At 37.1% G+C, this 24,384-nt stretch overlaps 1 protein-coding gene and 1 non-coding gene across 3 annotated transcripts in view; one reads left to right on the top strand and one right to left on the bottom strand.

The window, feature by feature from the left end:
* Positions 1-24,384, top strand: part of LOC136885882 (uncharacterized) — a 140,112-nt gene that overhangs the window by 21,052 nt on the left and 94,676 nt on the right. The window lies entirely within an intron of this gene.
* LOC136885854 (pyruvate kinase) overlaps positions 1-24,384 on the bottom strand; it is a 224,826-nt gene that overhangs the window by 122,623 nt on the left and 77,819 nt on the right. The window contains exon 1 of one of the 2 annotated variants that reach the window (XM_067158551.2): positions 3,692-3,812. The exons of the other annotated variant lie outside the window; for it this stretch is intronic. The gene's annotated coding sequence lies outside the window, so the exon portion shown is untranslated. Of the gene's footprint in view, positions 1-3,691; positions 3,813-24,384 lie in introns of those variants that run through there. 2 annotated transcript variants of the gene reach the window in all.

The following is a 24,384-nucleotide window of genomic DNA, read 5'->3' as shown; positions in this document are numbered from 1 at the left end:
AGCCTTTTGCCCCCGTGTGCTAGGCTGGGCTCATCAGTTCGTACCTAGCACACCTACCAAGACGCATGGCTAGTGCATACCATGGAGACCACTGCGTAGGCTAATTGTAGACACCGGCAGTGCCAATACACTATGAGAGACTGTCTCATCAAAAATTGATGCCTGCTTGGCCATCAGATGATACAGATGTTGATTCCCATAGGGAATCTGAAATATTTGTTCCGAATGAGTAAATTTACAATACCAATATAAATGGTCCGTTATTGGACATTATAAATTTTCTAGCTGTCCAGTGTCCAATAACAGACCATTTATATTGGTATTGTAAATTTACTCATTCGGAGCAAATATTTCAGATTCTCTATGCGAATCAACATCTGTATCATCTGATGGCCAAGCAGGCATCAATTTTTGATAATGAGACAAAGACTCTCATAGTGTATTGGCACTGCCGGTGGCTACAATTAGCCTACACAGTGGCCTCCACGGTATGCACTAGCCATACGTCTTGGTAGGTGTGCTAGGTACCAACTGATCAGCCCAGCCTAGCACATGGGGGTGAAACGCTGTAAACCAGGAATGAGTTAGCTAGAAAATTTATAATGTCCAATAACGGACCATTTATATTGGTATTGTAAATTTACTCATTCGGAACAAATATTTCAGATTCCCTATGGGAATCAACATCTGTATCACATGGTAGAATAAATCGAACATGAAGATATACGAATGTTGGAAATAGGAGCTATAATGAAGATTACGAGTGGCAAAGCATCAGGCATAGATGAGGTGACTACAGAGATGACAATGGCAGCAGTACCAACAGGGCGACAATCAGATATATAGATTATTTTGAGTGATGTAGAAGAAAAAAGGAAACCACTTTTCCCTTAGCAAAAATCAAATGATCATATATGTGTCTCCCAGTCATGGCCATCAATGGTTGCTAATTTCAGATGGCAACCAGCCATAAGACATATGTTGCATGGTTGCTAGGTAACACTGGCTGACCATCCATCTATACCTTAGATCACTGCCTGCATGGTTGCTACGGTTACACTTCCGTCACATATTTTGTTCTGTAACATTACACAAATTTTTGGATGACCCCCAGTCATAAGACATATTAATGTCAAAAGAAGTACCAGAAGGAAAAGGGTCTGATAATTCCAGTATTCAAGAAGTGTGATAGGAAGGAATATAATAACTACTTATATGGGTATCACCCTCATTTCATAGGTAGCAAATATTTTTGAGAGGATATTCCTTTTCATTAGAGGGAAGACAGGTTGATAAGAAAATGGAGGAAGAACAATATGGAGAAAAGATGGGAGATCACGAAAGATTTTGTAATGATGTTTATAAATATTGAGAAGGTATATGACAGTGTAGTCTGGGATGCACCGATTAAAAAAAAAAAAAATTAAAAATAGCACAGCAGAAGTATAAATGACTAATGCCATGTATGAAAAGTGTGAATAAATAATAATAATAATAATAATAATAATAATAATAATAATAATAATAATGTTACTTGCTTTACGTTCCACTAACTACTTTTAAGTTTTTGGAGATGCCAAGGTGCCGGAATTTAGCCCTGCAGGAGGTCTTTTACGTGCTAATAAATCTACCAACACGAGGCTGTTGTATTTGAGCACATTCAGATACCACCGGACTGAGCTAGGATCGAACATGCCAAGGTCAGGTCAGAAGGCCAGAGCCTCACTGTGAGCCACTCAGCCCGGCAATATGAAAAGCCTAGGGTAAAGACCAAAACAGGATGAACAAAATTGTTCAATGTAGGAACAGGACTTTGACAAGGAAGTGTTTTATCCCCTCAACTCTTCATCACAGCCATGGATGAGATACACAAGAATGTAAAACAATGACAAGCAAAGAGATAAAGATCTTATTCTTTGCAGATGACATAGTAATATAGGAAGAAGATGAAAAGTACCTACAAGAACAAGTTATTGTATAAAATCAGGTGAGAGAGGAATATGGAATGAAAACAAGTGTGGTGAAGTATAAGACAGTAATGATGACAAGAGGCAAGAGAGACGGAAGATGGAATATTGATGTAAACCTTTAGAGGTTGTGAAAAGCTTCAAATATTCAGGAAGTATACTCGCAGCTGGAAAAGTAAGAAATTGGACAGAAAATCTAGCAAGCCAACAGGTTTTACCTATGCGTGAGAGAACTATCAATTGTCAATACGGACCATAATGAAATTCATAACTTACGAGAGGTATAATGTGGAACCAGGAAGTTCGAGAGAAATGCAAGAAAATTCTGTACTTCGCACATTACACACAAATTTTTACACAGGCAACAGGTACTTCGATGACGACAAAAATTTATGAAAGCAGAATTCAAGCAGCAAAGATGAATTTCCTGAGAGGAATAGTTGGGAAGACACAGAGAGATATGGTCAGAAATGTAGAAATGAGAGAGAACGAGATTCCCAAAACTGCAAGACAAGATAGAAACCAGTAAACTGAAATGGTACTGGTACAAAGAGACACATTATGGCATTCCAAAGCGAGTATTTACAGAGAAAATAATAGGATGAAGACAATGGGGAAGGCCAAGAAAGAGGTGGATTGATACGGTGTAGGAGAGTATACCTAAGAGAGAAGTAAAAGTAGAAGAATTAGAGAGAGGGAGTGGTGGAGATCAACACTGGAGGTCCTTAATTCATAACCTGGAAACTGGAAATGAAGGAAAATATAGAAATCTAAAAGACCTAAATTTGCAGAATATATTTCCTTGCCTGAGAATGTTAAGCCTCGCTAAGATACAGTTCAGTCAACATATGGGTCTAAATTCTTTGAAATATCTTACATGCATAGCAAAACTGTTCAAAAGTGATATTGCGAGATTTTTATAAATCAAGTAATACAGTACAGATATTACTAATCAGCAAATGCAATTGTAACAGGTTTCCTAGGCATAGTGCCTGGAAGAAATTTTAAACATGAAGCAATTCTAGCTGAGTAGTATACGATTATGAAACAAGTTTTTAATTGCAGTGATGATATACCTGCTCAAAAGTTGTACTCGTTTTGACACCTGAGCGGCGTCGTGAGTGACGCTTCGTTTTGCTTGGAGCCGATTTTTTCGTCGACATTATTCACTATACGTACGAAAACTCTGACAATAAGTCAAAATTATTGTAAATACAATCTACTGGTCGTTCTTCCCCAAAAGAGTAGGCCTATTATATCTTTACATTACAGGCAGGGGGCCCTGAACGGTATTGGAAATAAATTACAGTTAAATATATTGTGCACATAAACATGCGATATTTTAAGACGTTAACAGGGAGATTTTCTGTCTTTGTAAGAAAGGTAAGGTAGGAACAATGTGCACTGACAATGTATTTAAGAGCATTTAATGTCGTTCAATTGTTCCGGCGACTAGCGGAAAGTCTCACTTAAGATAGGTTCTACCTTTCAACGTATGTTAATAGATAATCTTATAAAGGCGTTTCGTACAGGTTTTCATACAACGAATTAAACGTTTTTCAATTTTCATGCTTTTATTAACATGGAGTTACAATATAGCCTACAATTTACAAAATGTGAAGAACATTTCCAATTTGCAACAAACTAAATGCATAACTGGAATATTACGCTTCGAAACAGGCGAATGATGTCGGTGTATTCCGTTTCATGAACAAACAGCTTACCTTGATATTACGATTCGTATCTGTTACAGACGTTGTTTCCTCAGGAGGTGCGAATTGTAAAGTGCGAGAGCCGTGAGGTCGAAAAAGGTCACGATTCGCAATTGCTAGTTTCCGCAACCCGATACTAAACAGTCAATAACATTACTTATTTAGTATAACAATTATCCACTCGATATATTTATATTAAATAAAAAACGAATATGAATATTTTATTTTCACCTACATAGTAAAATGTTGTATTGCAAGTGAGACAATCGATTCAGGACTTTTATACAGTTAACATACTCTGAGTGACAGGTGATGTCGGACATTTACAGCTGATGCTACGTTGCCGTTAGTACGTTGACATTTTCAATATACTGCATGGGATTTTAACGTCGTCTGGTTATTTTTTTTCCCAGTTCGGAGGCTGGGTGTTTGTGTTCGTCCTAATTGTATAAGTTCAATTCATCAAGTCAATTAATGTTTCATAACCAGAGACATACAAAATTGTAGCTGGGCAAATGGTCGTTAAGACCGAAGGCCAAATAAAAAACTAAAATAAACTACATTGCGTTGTTCCGTATTAAAGGACAGGGAGATTTGTTTATAATAATTTATTCTATCTTAAGGAGTCAAAAACTAAGAGATTTACTACAGTCATAGGCGTAATTCGGGGCTGGCAAGGGTTGGCAGTTGCTACCCCAATATTTTGGAGGAAACCAAGTTTTCGAACCGCAATATTACAGACTTAGAAATGCATATTTTACAAGAACGTTTTTCGTTACTCTGTTTAATTTAGCTCAATGAAACAAAACGATCGTTGATAAATTGAATAGGCTACCTTATACAATGTCGATAGAAATAATTTCTATAATTGTTCAATTTTACCTTCCCCCATCATTCCCATTTAAATAACGCTAATAAGTTTCGAAAGAATGCTGACGGATAGGCGTCGAACGCAATGGATTGCGGGCTGTGGCTCTATACAGTAGTGGTGATTAGGGGGGGCGAAGCGGGCCAGTAGCCCCCCCCCCCAGTTTCCGGGGAAAATATTACATTTTTATTTAATTTTGGCCGGCTGAAACTAAGAATTATTAAAAAAAACAATTCGTACTAGCCCTGTTGCCTTAACAGCAAATTCTTTCCTTTATATTCTTTAATTATTAACAAAATTATTAGCGGAAATACGCACGAAATATCGTTCGTCCCGGATAACCGATTTGTATAGCACCACAGCAAGTAGTGGAGACTTTGCATGTGCTGTGAGGAAGGGTAGCAGGGGTATATTTTTTGCCAAGGTCATGGACACTGAGGTAAGATTCACCCGCTTGCCGCGCGCATTCGTCAATCCGGTAGTCCCTTTACTGTCTAGCAGGTGAGGCCACCTGGGTGAAGTACTGGTCCCTCCACCCAGTTATATCCCCGCCCAAATGTCTTACGCTTCAGGCGTAGACGTGGGATCCCTCGTTAAGTACGGGAGAAAAACCATCCCTGGAGAGTAAACATGTCTTAAAAAATGGTTCAATATACGACAGTTTGCGTTGATGTTTGTTACAACATTTTACGGTAAGTCAAAATTTAATCTTGATGTGGAAACTTTCTTGACAAATACAATTGATTTTACTTGCAAATAAAAAGGTATTGGTTATTTGTTGGATAACACTGAAGCCACTCTGTCGACTCTACAAGAAACTTCCCGGAGTGACTCTGTCAGCGGTAGACAAGCGAATGTTCTGTTAAAAAGCATGGAGGATTTGAAATTTTTATTTGATTCGCTTTTGCTCAGAAGAGTTCTAACGCAATGTGACTCGTTATGAAAGACCCTACAGTCCAACAGTGTGCCCTACGAAGTTGTAAATTCGGTGAAGAACAGGACACGAAGTTTTACGATCGTTTAGATAGTTTTTATTCAATATTTTTCAATCACTCCGGGGAGGTTTTCAAGAAAAAGCAACAATCCGGCGAAAATTGGCGCTGGGAGCAAAGCTCAATTTGAGACCGTGCAAAAGTACTACAAAGCTAAAATGCTGTTTCCTGTTATTGAAATACTGTACTTAAGCAAGAGAGAGAGAGAAAGAGACGAGGCTTCACGAAAATAACTTGGATGTACTCAACCATCAAGTCAAGTTATAAATGGAAGAGAAATGGACGTGATCAGTGTAAAATATATAAGTAAATTTTACACTTTGGGTAAGAAACGTCTTCTGTCCGAGTTGCAGTGTTTCATAAATTATAAAATGAAAGAAAAAGAATACAAACATATCCAAGAAAGAGCTGCCGTTTCTGTAGAGAAGTATTTGAAAATTGCATTCATTTAAAAAGTGCCCAAATGTTTTTGAGAAGGTGCTAGCATTAGGGCCTAGGAAAATAGGAACATGCCCAGAGAGGAAGCTAGGTGGACCGAGGTTAGGGAGCTTTCCATCTGTAAATCCATCCGTCTTTTATTCACTGACAACAACATATGTACAACATTATAACTGAAGCACTCTTTCAAAACTAAACCAATGAACTTCTATTGGCCTCTTACATACAAGAAAGAACAGAAAATCTATTATCTCCAGAAAATATAATGGAAACAAGTAGTACTAGAAAGTAATATTAAACGTTAACATTAAAGAAAAAGAAACGGCCTTCAACTGGCCATAGGCCCCTGGACTACGAACCCGGCCCATCCAAACAGCACAGCACACACAGAAGCACAACTCAAATCCACTTACACACCCATTCGCGGCCACAAGCATTGACCTCTCACTCAACACACACATACAACATTCACTCACGACTTACGCTCCGATGTTCGCAGCCCAGAAGCCTTGGGTTCGAAAGGAACCTCCCAGTAGTTGCTCAAGAGAGCGACAAATAATTAGTGAGAATCAAACGCTGGATACAACCAGCCACCAAGACTACGTTTGTGAAGGGAAGGGGAAGGGGAAGGGACAGGAGGGGGAACAACCAATGTAGAAACAATACACTCGACTCACAGCGCAGGCGCACTTCAAGTGTCTGTAAGAGTCTTGTGAGAGAGCGTAATAGAAGTTTCTCGTAACGCAATTTCTTAAATACATGAAAATATCTGTGATATTTTTTACAGTTCCAATAAATATAGCAACTTGTGAGGGGTAGTTTCATGCTTGCCGGCGTTTAAAAACATACTACAGCAACATTATCGCCCAGGAGAGGAAATCCTCTTTGGCTTTTTGTTGTCATATCAAAAGCAATTAACGACTTTCATTCAAATCGAAAGAGAAGACTTCATTTTGCAAAAAAAAAAAAAAAAAAAGATGTGATCACATTATGATACATAAAGGTTTGTTTCAAGTCCATCTTGTCTATTTGATTTTTACTTTTAGGGATAGAAACAGGCCAAGTAACAAATACATTTGTATTAGGTCTACGTCTTAGTTCTGTGTGAATGTTCTTTACCTCATAGAGGTTTGGTTATGGCATTAAAGTGATTAACACAGAATATTAGCAATAATTTTGTAGTCGCAAATTGCTTTTAAAAGGGAAGAGCCATGGAGCCGCCGGTGATCCTTGCCCCCACCAATAAAAGTGCGCAATTTATGCCCTTGACTACACAAGGCAAGTAAGTTACTTCTACTTCCTTTACATTACACTGGTCAACAACCATTTTGGTGCCAATCATATGTGAGTTATTTCAGGATGCTGAATCATAATATGACAACGGTTTTGCTAGATTGGCTCTAGTTTTTGAGATATCGTAAGTCATAACGAAAAGCATTTTAAAAACAACGACATAAACATGAAAAGTATAAATCTACTCACAAACAGCACGAAAATGATACAAAATAATTATAAAGTGAATATATGAAAAACACAATGGCACTGGATTTAATTCATAACAGAAAGCAACGCATCCTCAAAACTATTGCATAAAGCATCCATCTGTATGATTTTCTACTAAGTGAGTGATCTTAGCTTGGAAATATTTGAATGGGAAGACATTGTAGTATGAAAGTTTTAATTTTAAATGCGATTGGAGTAGTGGATGCTAAGAGTGATTATGGCTGGTAAATATCAGAACGGTAAGACGTGGTGGAATAATTGGAGTTATGCTTGGAAATATTTGAATGGAAAGACATCCTTGTATGAATGTTTTATAGTTAAGTATTTTTGAATTGTAATTGAATTGGAGATCGAAAGGGAGGTAGTGGAGTATGTCTGGTAAACGTTGGAACGGTAAGACGTGGTGGTAATGTGGAGTTTGGCTTGGAAATATTTGAATGGAAAGACATGATTGTAAGAGAGTTTTAAGTTTAAATGTGATGGGAACGGTGGTTGCTAAGAGTGATTAAGAGATTGATTTGGAGGTATATAAAATTATTGTTATTAATAAAAGGCGATAAGGTTTAAGTTGGAAGATTAGAGGAGTATGGCTGGTAAATATCTGAATGGTAAGATGTGGTGGTGAAATTTAAATGGGGAGTATGGTGGAATTGAAAGTTAATATGGTTTGTTGGAAAGATGCGGTGGTACAATTTAAATGGGGAGTGTGGTGGAATTGTAAGGTACTATGGCTTGAAAATAGATAATGAAAGATGCGGAAGTGAGATAAGGACAAGCGGTGTCATGAAAGTAGAACGAGTATAAAGTTGAAACGTGAGAAGTATGTGGTACACAACTCAGCAGGTGACGCAATGTTATGACTCGATCAGCAAGCTTTAGTAGGTCGAGAGAGTGCATGGTATGAAGTATGGAAAGTGTAAAGGCTTGCGAGTCCAGTCAGGTGAGGAAGGAAGGTCATTACCTCCCTGTCCCGTATTGTCGATCATTATTATTTTAATACATTTTATTCTATTTTGTTTCTTTATTTGCTCACGTCGATTATTTTAATCTAATACCAACTTGATCAGTGCCTGGATCCACCTGGAAAAGATGGAATATACTGATATTATGTTAATTTATTTTGTTTTATTTGTCTGTTTGTTTGTTTATTTGATCAGCAAGTGAGGTTTGATTGTGTATATAGGTAGAGTGTGAGTTGAAAGAGCTTGTTTAGGTCCGGATAATATATTTATCTCCATTAACAGATCAATTAGGTCATGTACTGTATGATCTGGAGGAAATGAGGTTCATATATAAGTGATCAAGACAGTCGCGTAGGCGATTCCATCAGTAGTCTGCCATGATATTTCTGTCCCATCTTCCTTGATACCTTTCCTCTATAACTTTGATGCCTTTATGGAAACTCACCCCTCCGTCCCTTGCTGAAATCACTAAGACTGACAGGAAATCTATATACGTGGCTACGGAAGAAGTATGCCTTTAAGTTCGTGTTAAACCCAAAATGATGAAAGATTTTGAACATGTTGCTGACCAAAATTTCATAGTTGTGTGCTTTACATTTGCCCAAGAAGTTACTTACAACAGAGACAAAACTAAACCAGGCAAATGCTTCATTGTCAGTCATGACTTTCATGAAAAAGGAACGAAATATTTGATGAGCCTGCGAATTATAGGACCATCGGAGATTCCTGCTCTAAGTTTTTCACAACTGAGTCCAGGGAAGGATTTGCAAATGTATTTGAAGCAATTAGAATTTCTGTCCAAGGCCTTAAGAAATTGCATTATGAAGCAGCTTTATATGGAGCGGAGGAAGAATAATTTTGTCCTGTGAACCGAAAGCTCATGTTTGATGTTCGATGCATCAACTGTCATATTTTTGCTTGAAGGCCATGTCAACTTTTTCCAAGTATCTTGCTGGCCCTAGTATCCCACATGCAGATCACACGTGGATGCTTTGTGTACCCCATTTGCTTCCCAAGCAAGAAGTTCGCCATCTTCAAATCAACACAAATAAGCCACCCGCGCTGATGATAAGAAAGTTTCTGCAGAACTATGTACGTGTTGTTCTTCGCGAAGTTTTGTTGAGTGGTCAAGTGGAATAGGTGCATAGTGATTCCCATTGTGTGGGCCTAATAGCACGCATTTCAAGTTTTTTGACGGACCTTTCTACAAAAAAAGTCGTCAATCTTTCGGTCGATACTCCCGGATAACATCGCAGCACCCAATTTAATATCTTAACGGAAGTATGGAAGAAGCCCCTTTTTTCTAGTCCGTTAAGCTGCAATATAATCTTCTGGCTTTAGGCAAATCTTTTCTGTTATCCTGAACGCCAAAAGTTCAGATGCCTGCTTAGACGGAAAAGTCACTAAGTTCTTACGGGTTGAACTACTGAGATGTAGAATTACTGGTTTCATATTACTTCCACCACTGTTACATTTCATGTCCTGCAATTCTAGAAACTTCTGACGATGAAAGTTCGCGAATTGTGGTAAATACTGGTACTGGAAAATCTTTGTTGCGTGGCACAGGTCACCTTGCTGACTCCAGATAAAGACAACTCCAATTCACTTTCTTTTATTTTTTGAAAACTTTTACACTCAGAAAAACATTCTTCGTGGTACTTTTGTGGTTTTCTACATACAACAGGCACTCCAAAGTTTAAACGTCTCTTTCTTCCTTTAATTCATTTTCGTAGATCCTACACACAGGTTTTACAAGACTTATCTTGGTGCCCAATATTAATACCGAAATATGCAAAATATGTCTGCTTTATAAATTCAGCGATGTTCGTTCTGTTTTTCCACTGAGTGTATTTGCCAAACATACATAACAGAACTCATCCGGGCAGTTCAGGCAACCTCGTCGTGAAGACTTCATATTTCACTGCAGCAAAATAGAAAATGTGAATTTAATATTAATTCATTCATCAACTTCATAGAACAGTCAATCTTCTGTTATTCAAGATCATATCACGCACTTGTTCGATATTGTCATCAGATATGGTTACAGATTGACGCCCGCATCGTTCCTCATCCTTCACGCTTGTGCGACCCGTTATGAAATGTCCAATCCACTGGTAAACACTTCGCTGTGGCAAACCATTGTCCCCGCATTGTGCTGAAAGTATTCTATGAAGTTCCGCTCCTACTACGCCCTCAGGAACACTGTTATTTCTTGGTGCAAACAGAAAGTGACACGGCCATCTTTACGTCGTAACAGCGCAAGCTGTATTGATCTGATAACGCTGAAACCTACCACAGACGTAGATAACGGTGCCATCTAGCGGCCGGTGGAAACACAACACCATAGAGCCAACCTAAAGTCAATTAGAGCAAAACTGCAGATACTTATTGACTTGCCCAGGTATTTAATTTGAAAAAATATAATATTAAACGAGAATAAACAATAAAACCGTAATCAAGATAAAAATTAGCTACATAAGTCAGTGGAGACAGGTAATATCAGAATACAATGTTTATTTGATGAGCACTCTGTATCATAAAAACTAGAGGCAATTTGAAATAGAAACCCTTGGAGATTCAAAATCAGCGTCATCGATATACCTTATATTTGTTGCAACTTCGCTGGCATCCCAACAAAGAAATTGTTGACCACTTTTATCTACCGATCTCGAAATAATATTTTACAATTGTATATTTTCACACTGATTTATACTCATATATATGATCTCTTTGACACTTCTTAGTCTGTTTTTATAGGTACCTTATTTGTATATTTTCCCTGATACTTTTAGTCAGAAGTTAGGCCCTATTCACAATGCAAACGTAACCGTAAACTTAACGATGTAACGTAACCTAAAATTAACATAATATTTGTGGTGTTCACAATGGAGGAATGTAATATGGACGTAAAGAGTACACAGCAGCCAATCCAAACACTGCCGTGTTATTTAGCACGGAAGTCGGGTTTTAGGCTATCTCGCAGTTTTATATTTTAATATCTTGATGGAATCGAACAACGTGGTAGAATTCATAGTACTTCAGACATCTCTTGCTTTACTTCTGGGAGCTACTGTATGTACATGAAAAGGCGAACTAAACAACGGTGCAGAAAATGGGTTCATCCCTTGAATCAAAGAAGGTTATTCAGGGCGATTTCGGTAATCTACTGTAAGAAATGACCCTCATCAGTTCGCTTTGTGCATGCGGATGAAACCTGAATTGTTTGACACTATCTTACGATTTGTTTCCCCTTTCCTAATAAAAAGAAGTGTAAGGTCTCCTTTACCGACATTTATGCGCCTAGTTTTCACTCTCCGATGAGATGTTTGGATGATATCGTTTTCGTAAATTAGTAGTCTGTCATAATGTTAAGAAACATGTATACAGGGATACTATTTTATCTGTGACAGGAATTGTCCATGCTCCGGTCGCCAGCACTGCGAGCTTGTTTCCCGCCATTCCCAGGAACTCTGAAAGTTGGTGGCAAAAGGGGCTCTGGTTAAGACGCAGCAGGTCGTTATGCTACTTAGGATCCAGAACGGGTAAAAAAAGTAAATAAATAAATGCAATGTAAATATTAATCTTATACCAGTTGTATAGTATCATTTGAAGTAATTCCACATACTGTATATCAGTTGACTATATTTGTAAGTAGTACAGGAGATATTATAAGTAGAATTTAGTAAACAATATAAATTTATTAAGGATGAGCTGTGTGTTTAATAGAAAACATTGTTAGCGTAAATTGTATAATATTGTATTATAGGAAAATTTTCTTCTCTTGTTAATTTAATATTTAGTGCTTGACAATAATGTATTTTAGTGTACCATTTGCCACCGAGGTAGACACCTCATTTGCAAATAAAGAGATTTTGATTTGATTTGATTTACCGTCAGATTTCATTGCTACAGCATATTTATTTCCACGTATTCCTTTTCGGTACAGCGTCTTTGTAATTCTTTTTCCTTTTGTCATACATACACACAAACATTATTTTGAAAGAGAATTACAACTGTCTCGTCGAAAGAAGACATTATATCGCGCACAAAATGCAATGCTTACGTCTGCTCTGATTGGCTGGTTCTTAAAACTAACGTAAGATTAACCGCAAGAGCTTGGAGTTTGCCATCCCTTAATTTTACGGACTAGCAGTTAAGTTTACTTCGGCGCATTTTGAATGGTTCTATTAGATAACATGGCTGCTAACTTCTAAGTTAACGTTAATTTTAAGTTTACGTTACGTTACGTTTGCATCGTGGATGGGGCTTTACTGTTGCCACTGAATTGAATTTGTTTATGTACTAGCTGGTCGTCTTAAATTTAACAAAACCTTATTAAAAGTGATAGTACATGTTCATTCATTTCAATTTTGTTAAACTTAAGGGACAGTGGGAGTGAGTTTTCTAATTTCTTTAGTTATTATCCTATTTTAATATAATTCGGTATACTACATGTGTGAGTTATATACCATACTACAAAGTTTTATACTCCTATCTTTAATAGCTTTTGAGATATTGATAAAACATTATTCGAATTGCGCAACTTCTCAAAATACCCCCTGCACAATACTAAGAAAGTTAATACAATTATTACATTATTTTCTGATGTGTTGTTCCTGTACAAATTAATGTAAGCATTCATTTTAACAGTTTTATATTACTTACTGTGATATAGTAAATTTTCTGATACAACTTTTTTTCCCTCAAAATAATATTTTTATGAAGTTTGAAATGTTTTTCTGAGCAATCCACTTGTTCAACAGCAAAACTAATGCTTGCAGTTGTAGAACATGCATCAAGGGACACACATAAGAATTTACAGCTCATTTGCACTAAAACTTGTCTGCAAGGAGGAAATTATATCTTCAAAAATAGAAATAGGAGAAAAATGCATTTTTATGAAAACAAGCAGTTTTTACACTATGTCAGCTTACCTTATCAACTAGAAATGTCCTGCACCATAAGTAACACCTTCCTTCTTCTTGTTTACAGCCTCCGTTTTCAGTTTCTGAACCTTTGTCTTGCGACGGGCTGTTTTTCTCTTTTGAGAGGCTGACCGGGCACTTTCATTAATCCTGCGACTATCACGTCTCTTCACAATTTCTTGTGTTGCATGAGGAACTTTTGCTGAGGACCTGAGTTCAGTTGCAGCAGTGCATCCCATATTAAATTCTGCTACTGCATTACAAACAGCAATACTCAGTCTTTTCTGCGAGATGAAAATCTCTTTCGTACACTTCCGCCAGATTAGAGAATGCAAACACTCATTCTGATTTTGTCTTGCTCCTCGAACACATCGGGACAATAACTCATCAGATGCCAGCCTCTGATAGACTGGAATTATTTTTAGTACTAATGGGTCTGATAACTTGATGGACATTTTATCATGGCTCTGCGGCCTTATGTCTTGTGCCATACTTTTATTATAGAAGCACCAGGAATCAGAGCCTTTGGGACATTTGCCATGCTGTGGTTTCACATCTGTTGACATGTAATGACTGAGAGTGGCATATATGGCTCTTTTCATGTCTTCTACACTAGGAATATGATTAACAATTGCATTTCTGTAGTAGCTGGTAAGTTTTGTAATGACAGCATTGGTAAGAGCTCCTTTTCCATGACCACCTAGCTGTACCCCTTTTGTTTTCCATGACTGCACTACCTGTCTCAAGCCTGTACCCATTCTCATTGCAACATGGTTGATACATTTCTCCTTCTTGAGTGTTACCTCACTACCATAAACATTTTCACTCACAAGATGATTGAAAGTTTTAGAGTCACCGTCTGACAGTATTGTAGTATAGCGCATCGTACAATGAGAAATGGAACGCAAGTCTATCAGAATAGGGCGTTTAAAGGTCCATGCACCAGAAATTTAAAACCTGTGATAGCCCTTTAAAAATGGTGGAGTGCCGAAAAAATTATCACTAATCGTTCCGCAAAGGTTAGATGTGTATTTATAATGAAAAATCAGAAAATCGATTTTTCGACAATTTTTGGATAAATTTCTATCCCCGTGTCCCTTGAGGAGAAAGCAAGATAATGGAAAAATTACTTTGTCCGGAACGTTTAAATAGCATTGAGCCAGAATCGAGTAATGCTCAACAAGAATGGGAGCAATGGTACAGCACGTACAAGAACTTCATTTTGGCGTGTCAAGTAAGTGACGTTGACAAATTACGCATATTGATCAAGTTTCATCTGCCGTACCGTTTACGAATATATCAATGGAGCCAAAACATACAATGGTGTAGAGGTTATTGGAAAACCCTATCCTCACTCTCGAGAAGGCTTCGATTAAGCAAATGCTTCAGTCGGCACTGGAACAATCTATTCAATACCAAGTGCCTGCTTTAGTCAAAACTGTCCAGGAGCATCGTTTCACTAGTTCATATCACCCAATCTTCAATAGGCGCGAATGTAGCTCGGCGGGTAGTGAAATATCAGGTGAGGTGATGTTCGCTGCAACAAAAAAGAAATGCTACTTCTGTGGACTTAATTATCAAAACAATAACTCTTGTCCAGTAAGGGTGACCGCTTGCCGTGCCTGCTAAAAAATCGGCCACTATGCAAACGTGTGTAAGATTTCAAAATCTTCAAGCTCCACCAAATCTTGCCATTGTCATACTATACTTTTAGCTTCTCTTTCTTCACTGAGGTGATACGGCCAGTTCAACAAGATTTATTTCCGAGAATCTGGTCAAAAAGCTCAAAATACCTATTTCTGCTAGTGGTCTTACTGTCACCATGGTTTCAACCTCGCTTAGCTCTTTAGTGAAAGGAGCCCGAAGCCTGCTCTGTAGAGATAACATTTGAATAACATATATAAAAATGTTGAATTTAACATTTTGCCAGTCCTTCCCTCTGACGTCATTTTAGGACATGTCATACTTGGCCATTATTCATCTGTAGAGATTAAGTTTGGGGGTCACAGAGAGTTTATGAATCTCTATCTGCGTATTAACAGTAGCTAAGGTCGAACTTGTTCAACTTTTCCGAAATATACCTCGAAGTTGCAAGCCAATCCTCATAAAGCCCAGACGGCACACAGCTACTGATAAAAAATTCAAAGAACAAGAAATTCAGTGACTTTTGAATGAGGATGTTTAGAGGAAAGTTTTTCTCCATGGTGTACTCAGGTTCTTGTGACCCAATCAGAAAGCCACTAGCGCCGTGTGGTAGTAACAACGACATTAAAAAAACAGACTGCTAATCCGATGGCCACCTTTGAATCTTCTTGAACCACTGACAGCCATGACACTTGAAGGCAAAACATACGCTTATTTCCTCTGAATCTGCCATAGAAAAGATCAGGAAAAATTGTCGTGTGATGGAGTACGATCTTTGAGAAGGCGTGCAACGTTAAATAAATAAATAAATAAATAAATAAATAAATAAATAAATAAATAAATAAATAAATAAATAAATTAATAAATAAATAAATGTAGGCTATGAATTCAGTACAATGAATTCAGGCGAAGATTGGCCAAGAGAGGTCCGATAGAAATATTAAAGCGATGATGCTGGTAGGAAACGGTATGTGGAAAGAATGTTACACAGCCAGGGGTCGGGTGGTGTCAAGTTTATAATCTGGGGTTACCACGTTTAGTGGCGCCTTGCAACAGGCAGAGGATGGAGTGGGGAGATTCTACTCCACAACCAACGGGCGTATGTGGTGTTTGTTGGACAGCAGTTCTCAGAAGGTAGCCATAAGTAGAAAAAATCATAAAAACTAACAAACTAGACCAAGAAGCAACGTTAAAAAAATTATACCAGAATGATACTGAAGGTATGTCATTAAAAGGCACCGATATTTCTCTACGCGTGTAAATTCCTCAATGATCTGCTAAACGTATAACATGTCCTTCTGTAGTGAATGACTTTATTGTTAGTGTATGATGCCGAATTATCCAACACCTCCTAGATATAAGGCCTCACAACCGTTCTGGGTATATACTGTGACGTCAGCATCGGCAGGCAAGCTTGAACCTTTTCAGTAATAACACAGCAATGAGTTTGGCCATGTAACGCTGAAATTAGAAGAGTTTTAATTCGTTTAATGGTGCCAATTGCTAATACCGTTGTACATAATGGTACTGATGTGTTGCGTACTCAACTGTAAGGAGAAATGCGACAGTGATAACGAAGTGCATGCATTAAGTTTCCGAAAGACGAGGTTATGCGGCAGATTTTTTTACGTGCAAATCCAAGACAAGACTACAGATTTACTAATAACACAATCATAATGAGCATAGGCCTATGACGTATTTAACTACACGCAACAGCTGGTGATATGCAGGCATATTTACTCTTCAATGATATAAACTTATGTTAGCTCACAATCATGGAATACATTATTTCAACGGTATAATTTTATTATTATTATTATTATTATTATTATTATTATTATTATTATTATTATTATTATTATTATTATTATTATTATTATTATTATTATTCGCATTAAAACATACCACCTACAAGAGCTGCTAGTGTAGGCCGATTCATTCCGTAAATGCATGAATTTCGCTTACGGTGATACATTATTTTAGGGTATGCCACTGACATTTCAAAGTCGGTGAAATTTTATGGGAAATAACTGGTACTGGTCGTCAGGAAATACTTTTAACTACTCCTCTTCCAAGACTATGACTGCCCATCATATTTATCGTCACATTCTGGCAGGTGAAGAGAAGAAGCAGCAGGCAAAAAAGTAGAACAGAAAGAGAAGCAATAAACAGAGCCGTGAAGATAGTACATATCTCATACCGTACACAGAATTTCAAGCCACAATCTTACACAGCTGAAAAGTACAATAAACACGTAAGTAATTTTTCTGTACGTCGATACATCAAGGCAACCATACTACATAGCATATGTAATCATCTAATAGGACATGGCCTTTATTCTAAACGGGTTTTATTAAACTATAAAATATTTCTAATATAACTTGTGAGGAAACCATTGAGATCGTCAGTAGCAGTCAGTTGGATGAACGAGGAGAGGAGTTACTGGAGAAGTTGGATGTTGGAGCACCATCAGGACGAACTGAAGGAGGGCAAGCTAAACAACCAGAAATAAGAACGTCAAGTAGGACAAGGAAACGACCAGTATTACTAGAGCAGGATTTTTTACGGTAAAAGGTAGCAATAGTTATAATCTAAAGGGAGAGCTAAATTTGTTCCACCAGAATGTTCAATCTTTAAGAAATAAAATTCTAAGTATGGAGGTTCTGTTGGCAGATAACCTACAAGGGTATGATGTTTTATGCTTAACTGAACATTGGTTGATAGAGGATGAGATTTCAAATTTTGTATTAGAAGGTTATGCTCTTGCAAGTAAGTTTTGTAGAAAGAAAATGAAATGTGGAGGTTCATGTATATATGTGAATAATAATATCAAATGTAAGCAGTTGGATAAATTTGAATATCTGAATGTAGAGGAGCATTTCGAGGCTAGCTTTGTTGAACTAGTGGATTATAAGTTAATACTTATATGCATTTATAGAAATCCTTCTAGTAATGTTGAAACTTTTTATAATAATATTGAAATTGTTTTAGATGACCTACAGAATCATAACAAAAATGTAATAATCATGGGTGACTTCAATGTAGATTTTTTAGGGAATAATGGTGGGCGAGATAAGCAAAGGCTAGAAATGTTGTTTTCCTTGTACGGTCTAAAGGCAGTTGTAAATCAACCAACTAGAATATCTGGGGATACAAAGTCAGCAGTAGATCAAGTTGTATTGAATGAGGAAATGTGGAACTATGAAATAGAAGTTTATGATACAGGTTTTTCAGATCATTCTGCTCAAATTGTGCATCTAAATTTTAGGGTAACAGGAAACCATAATTTAAAAAATAACAATGTAATTTACAGGGAAACTAGAATGTGCAACAAGGAAAATATTTCATATTTTAACCAGTTATTGGCCAAGGAAACTTGGGAGAGTGTATATAGAAATAACTCTACTAATGAGGCCTTCAGTGAGTTTTTGGGTTTGTTCGATTATTATTATCAAGTGGCAATACCAGTCAAAAGGGTAATTGTAAAGAATTATAGGAATGGGTGGATTACAACAGGAATTAGAAATTCAAGTAGACGATTAAGGTTTTTAAGCAAATGTGTGAAAGGGAGTAACACCTCATCTGAATTGAAGGATTATTATAAGAAATATAAGAACTTATATCAAGAAGTTTTGAAGGCTGCCAAAAGATTGCATAATGAAAATGAGCTAAAAAATTCTAAAAACAGGTCTAAATGTATGTGGAACATTATAAAAAGGGAGAAAGGTACTCTAGTTCCATTAAAAAATAATATTACTCTTACAGATGCAGGGAAAGAAATCAGTGATCCAGAAGAAGTTGCAGAAATATTTAGTAACTATTTTATAGAAGCAGTTCTGAGGTTAACAGAAAATTTTCAAACATCAGTGACAAGAACAAACTTGAATACAGTTCACAGGAATGTATCATCCATGTTTCTTACTCCTGTGACTGAGCAAGAGATAGATAAGGTAATAAAACAGATGGGTAAAAAGAAGTCTTCTGGATTAGATGGTTATCCAAACTACCTTATTAAATGCTGTTACCAATACATAATCAAGCCTCTCTGTTACTTGATAAATTTGTCACTAACCACTGGTAAATTTCCAGACAAATTCAAGGTAACCAAAGTTGTTCCGATACATAAAAAGGGTAGTGAAGAAGATGCTGGTAACTATAGGCCTGTCTGCCTCCCCTCTGTATTCTCCAAAATACTGGAAAGAATTATGTACGATAGACTGTTATCATTCTTAGAGAAGCATAATACATTAGCTGGTTGCCAGAATGGCTTTCGTAAAAATAGATCAACTACCACAGCATTCATTAACTTTATTGAACGGATATATGACACACTAGATGGGAAGGGTGCATGTTTAGGTATTTTCTTGGACTTAACAAAAGCTTTTGATATAATTGACCACAGCTTGCTTTTAGAAAAGTTATACATGTATGGAGTTCGGGGAATGGCTTATGACTGGTTCAAATCATTTTTAGGGGATAGAAGACAGATTGTTGAAATATCATATACCGGTACTGATTTGAGCAAAAATGTAATTAAGAATGTGTATTCCTGTGCCAGAAACATAGATCATGGTGTTCCACAGGGGTCAGTTTTAGGACCATTATTATTTTTAGTATTTATTAATGATATCGTCCAAATTGTTGATGAAATTCAAGGAGTGCAATTAACTTTGTTCGCAGATGATATTACTGTTTTTGTAGCTGATGAAAGTTCTGAAGGGTTGGAATTGAAGGCAGGCAATATAGTGAGTAATATCCTGAGCTGGCTTGAAGATAATAAATTAATTTTAAGTAAACAGAAAACTTCTGTGATTTGATTTCACCATAAGATTAATTTCAATATGGAAGTTAGTCCAATATCATTTGGAGAGACCATAATTGAGTACTCATCATCAACAAAGTTTCTTGGCTTGTGGATGGATGAATCATTAACCTGGGATAAACATACAGAGTTTATAGGGAAAAAGCTTAGTAGAATTTATTTCATGATAATATCTTTGAAAAATAGTTTTAATTTAAAGGCTTGCCAAATTATGTATTTTGCATATGTCCATCCCATACTAACCTATGGAATCATTTACTGGGGGAATTCACGATATAGCGAAGTCATCTTTAAGTTACAAAAGAAAATAATTAGAGGAATGGCCGGTGTCGGCAGGAGGACAAGCTGCAAGAAATACTTTAAACTTTATTTTATTTTACCATTGCCTAGCCTTTATATCTTCCATACACTTGTATATATGAAGGAGAATGTAAACAGCTACACCATAAACTCTGATGTACATAGGTATAATACTAGAAATAAACACAGTCTGCACATAGAACCACACAAAACTAAGCTATATGAATCAAGTTTGAGTTATGCAGGAGTACATTTATTTAATAAATTACCAGACTACATTAAGCAGATAAAACCATGTTCAAAATTTAAGAAAGAATTATTCAAATTTGTTTCTAACCATTGTTTTTATTCTATTGAAGAATACTTAGCTCTTGAAAATTAACTTATGTATCACTTTTTTTTTTAAATCTGTGCCTCTTTACCACATTGTATATTTCTCTTTATTTATCATGGCATGTATATTACTGTTTTATCCTTTGTTACTGTAAATATGATTATTGACGTGTCCCATATCACTGTATGATCAGTTGGACGAAATAAAATACAATACAATACAATACAATATGTGAACAAAATTACTAATACAAATGCGGTACATTCTTTAGTTACAAAACATCATAGCTGCATTACAAGGAATGAGTGTAACAATGTGTAGAAAGATTCAAGTTAATTCTAGTCCTAATTGGTGAAATGAACACCGAGGATGATGTCCCCACAGTTAATTTAATAGTCGCAGTTAAAACATTTATTAGTTCATAAAGGAGTATGTGTATGATTTTCTTGTTATTTGTTCAACCTTCTGCCTGATATCTCCTCATGTTTACAAATTTACGGCCGACCCCGTGGTGAAGGAATATAATGCCCGCCTCTTACGCGGAGGCCCCGAGTTCGATTCCCGGCCATGTCAGGGATTGTTACCAAGATCTGAGGCCTGGTTCGAGGTCGACTCAGCCTACGTGATTACATTTGCGAGCTATCGTACGGTGAGATAGCGGCCCTGGTCTAGAAAGCCAAGAATAACGGCCGAGAGGATTCGTCCTGCCGAACACAAAACACCTCGTAATCTGCAGGCCTTCGAGCTGAGCAGGGCCAAGGCCAAGCCCTTCAGGGCTGTTGCGCCGTGCGATTTTTACAAATTTATGAGACATAGCAATTTAATGTTGCCACATGTCAGTACTTTTAAAAGAGCAGGCTCCGGTCTGAACGGTAGTCCAGTATTAGGACAGAAGCTTACATACTTTCTCGAATACGTAAAACATAAAGTTCAAGGTTTTGAACAGAATGACAAATTGGTAACATCGATGGTAGGTGAAATTCTCATTAAACCATACATGAACTTCAAGGGAGGAAACATTGTAGGCTCATGTGCAAATACTGCCAGTGATGCTACGTCAGCTTAAATGTTAGGCCTATGCTAATATTATACGTGCTAGTTTTCTTTTAAGATCATGTAATGCCTATTTAAATTGAAATATATTTGTAACATCCTGTTGTGCTGTTAGCAATTCGGCCTAAGTAAGTTAACATTGCAAGATGCTGTCGTGTTTTACAACTGTTTGCTGTTTATCTTTAATGGCAGAGTCACTAAAATACGGTAATAACGACAGTATAATTTAGTATACTTTAAAATTTAAACGCTATTTGTTAGTAAATAAATTATTCCATTGGCAAAAAATATTAAAATCATGTCTGTGTTTAACTATGTTCCGCGTTTCTCTGCATTGCCATCGCCTCCGTAGCGTGACGTCACCACGCTGTTGTTAGGCCTTATTATCTAGGAGGTGTTGAATTATCCATCCTTCTACAAATGTAATTCTTCTTATAACCAAACAAATGACTACCATATTCATTGCGCTAGATTCATTATAACATTAATGCAACATTAAGTGTATTTGAAAATGTCGTGTTTGTTTTTAAATAAAAATTCAGTTTCCAATAACATATAATCTCATCAACACATTGAACTGATAATAGGCCGAGGCTAAATATCAAGGCCAAAAATTAGCAGCCACCATGACAGTTACAGGCAAAAGTTAGTTCGCTAAATATAGACTGCTAATCTGATGGCCATCTTTGAATCTTCTTGAACCACTGACAGCCATGACACTTGAAGGCAAAACATACGCTTGTTTTCCTCTGAATCTGCCATAGAAAGGATCTGGAGAAATTGTAGTGTGACGGAGTACGGTCTTTGAGAAGGCGTGCAAGGTTAAATAAATAAATAAATAAATAAATAAATAAATAAATAAATAAATAAATAAATAAATAAATGTAGGCTATGAATTCAGTACAATGAAGTCAGGCGAGGATTGGCCAAGAGAGATCTGATAGAAATATTAAAACGGTGAAGCTGGTAGGATACGGTATGTGGAAAGAATGTTACACTCAGCCAGGGGTCGGGTGGTGTCAAGTTTATAATCTGGGGTTACCCCGTTTAGTAGCGCCTTGCGACAGGCAGAGGATGACGTGGGTGATATTCTACGCCCCAACCAACGGGCGTATGTGGTGTTTGTTGCACAGCAGTTCTCAGAAGGTAGCCATAAGTAGAAGAAATCATAAAACCTAACAAACTAGACCAAGAAGCAACATTAAAAAATTATACCAGAATGATACTTATTCATAAGTTAGAAGTAACAGAAATGAAAGTAGCAAGAATGATTGCTGGTACAAACAGGTGGGAACAATGGCAGGAGGGTACTCGGAATGAGGAGATAAAGCCTAATTTAGGAATGAACTCGATGGATGAAGCTGTACGCATAAACCGGCTTCGGTGGTGGGGTCATGTGAGGCGAATGGAGGAGGATAGGTTACCTAGGAGGATAATGGACTCTGCTATGGAGGGTAAGAGAAGTAGAGGGAGACCAAGACGACGATGGTTAGACTCGGTTTCTAACGATTTAAAGATAAGAGGTATAGCACTAAATGAGGCCACAACACTAGTTGCAAATCGAGGATTGTGGCGACGTTTAGTAAATTCACAGAGGCTTGCAGACTGAACGCTGAAAGGCATAACAGTCTATAATGATAATGTATGTATGTATGTATGTATGTATGTATGTATGTATGTATGTATGTATGTACGTATGTATGTATGTATGTATGTATGTATGTATGTATGTATGTATGTATGTATGTATGTATGATACTGAAGGTATGTCATTAAAAGGCAATGACATTTCTCTACGTGTGTGAATTCCTCAATGATTTACAAACAGGAGTTTTAAAACTGAATTTGAATATACTTAGGATGGGGTAGTTATCCCAAAAGATGGCAAGTGCAAATACTTAGGTGTAAGATTTGAAAGTAATTTGCACTGGAAGGGTCATGTGGATGACGTTGTTGGGAAAGCATACAGATCGTTACATGTCCTAATGAGGCTACTTAAAGGATGCAACAAAGAATTAAAAGAGAAAAGTTTCCTAAGTATGGTTCGTCCATTATTGGAATATGCAAACAGTGTTTGGGATCCTCACCAAGAGTACCTAATAAAAGAAATAGATAGTGTGCAGAGGAAAGCAGCAAGATTTGTAACAGGGGATTTCAGGAGAAAGAGTAGTGTATCAGAAATGTTAAAGGAACTAGGGTGGGAAACTTTAAGTAAGAGGAGGGAGAAAACTAGACTTATAGGATTATATAGAGCCTATACAGGAGAAGCACCATGGGGAGATATCCGTGAGAGGCTTCAGTTGGAAAATAATTATATCGGCAGGACTGACCACAAATATAAAATTAGAAGGAATTTTAGCAGAAGCGATTGGGGTAAAATTTCATTCATTGGGAAGGGTGTGAAGGAGTGGAACAGTTTTCCAGGGGTAGTGTTTGATCCTTTTCCAAAATCTGTACCGATATTCAAGAAGAGAATAAACAGCAACAGAGAGAATAAATGAAATGTTAGAGGGCATTCGACCAGTGCAGGTTAATATAAATAAAAAATGTGTGTTAATAAATTAATTCCATCCCCTGGTCTACGGATTTGGACAGCCAAAGTAGGGGACTGCCTGTAGGGGTGAAGTACAGTGGGGACTTCGAGGGCCCTGGAACCGCTACGGTAGCTGTGAAGGCCGTTCAGGAACTCTGAAAAGTGGTGGCAAAAGGGGCTCTGGTTAAGACGCAGCAGGTCGTTATGCTACCTAGGTTCCAGAATGGGTAAAGAAAAGAAGTAAATAAATGCAATGTAAATTTTAATCTATACCAGTTGTACAGTATCATTTGAAGTAAATCCAAATACTGTATATCAGTTGACTATATTT

This window comes from Anabrus simplex, chromosome 1 (assembly GCF_040414725.1).
Source record: "Anabrus simplex isolate iqAnaSimp1 chromosome 1, ASM4041472v1, whole genome shotgun sequence".
NCBI classification, from domain to species: domain Eukaryota; kingdom Metazoa; phylum Arthropoda; class Insecta; order Orthoptera; family Tettigoniidae; genus Anabrus; species Anabrus simplex.
This window is presented reverse-complemented; position numbering and strand designations above follow the sequence as displayed.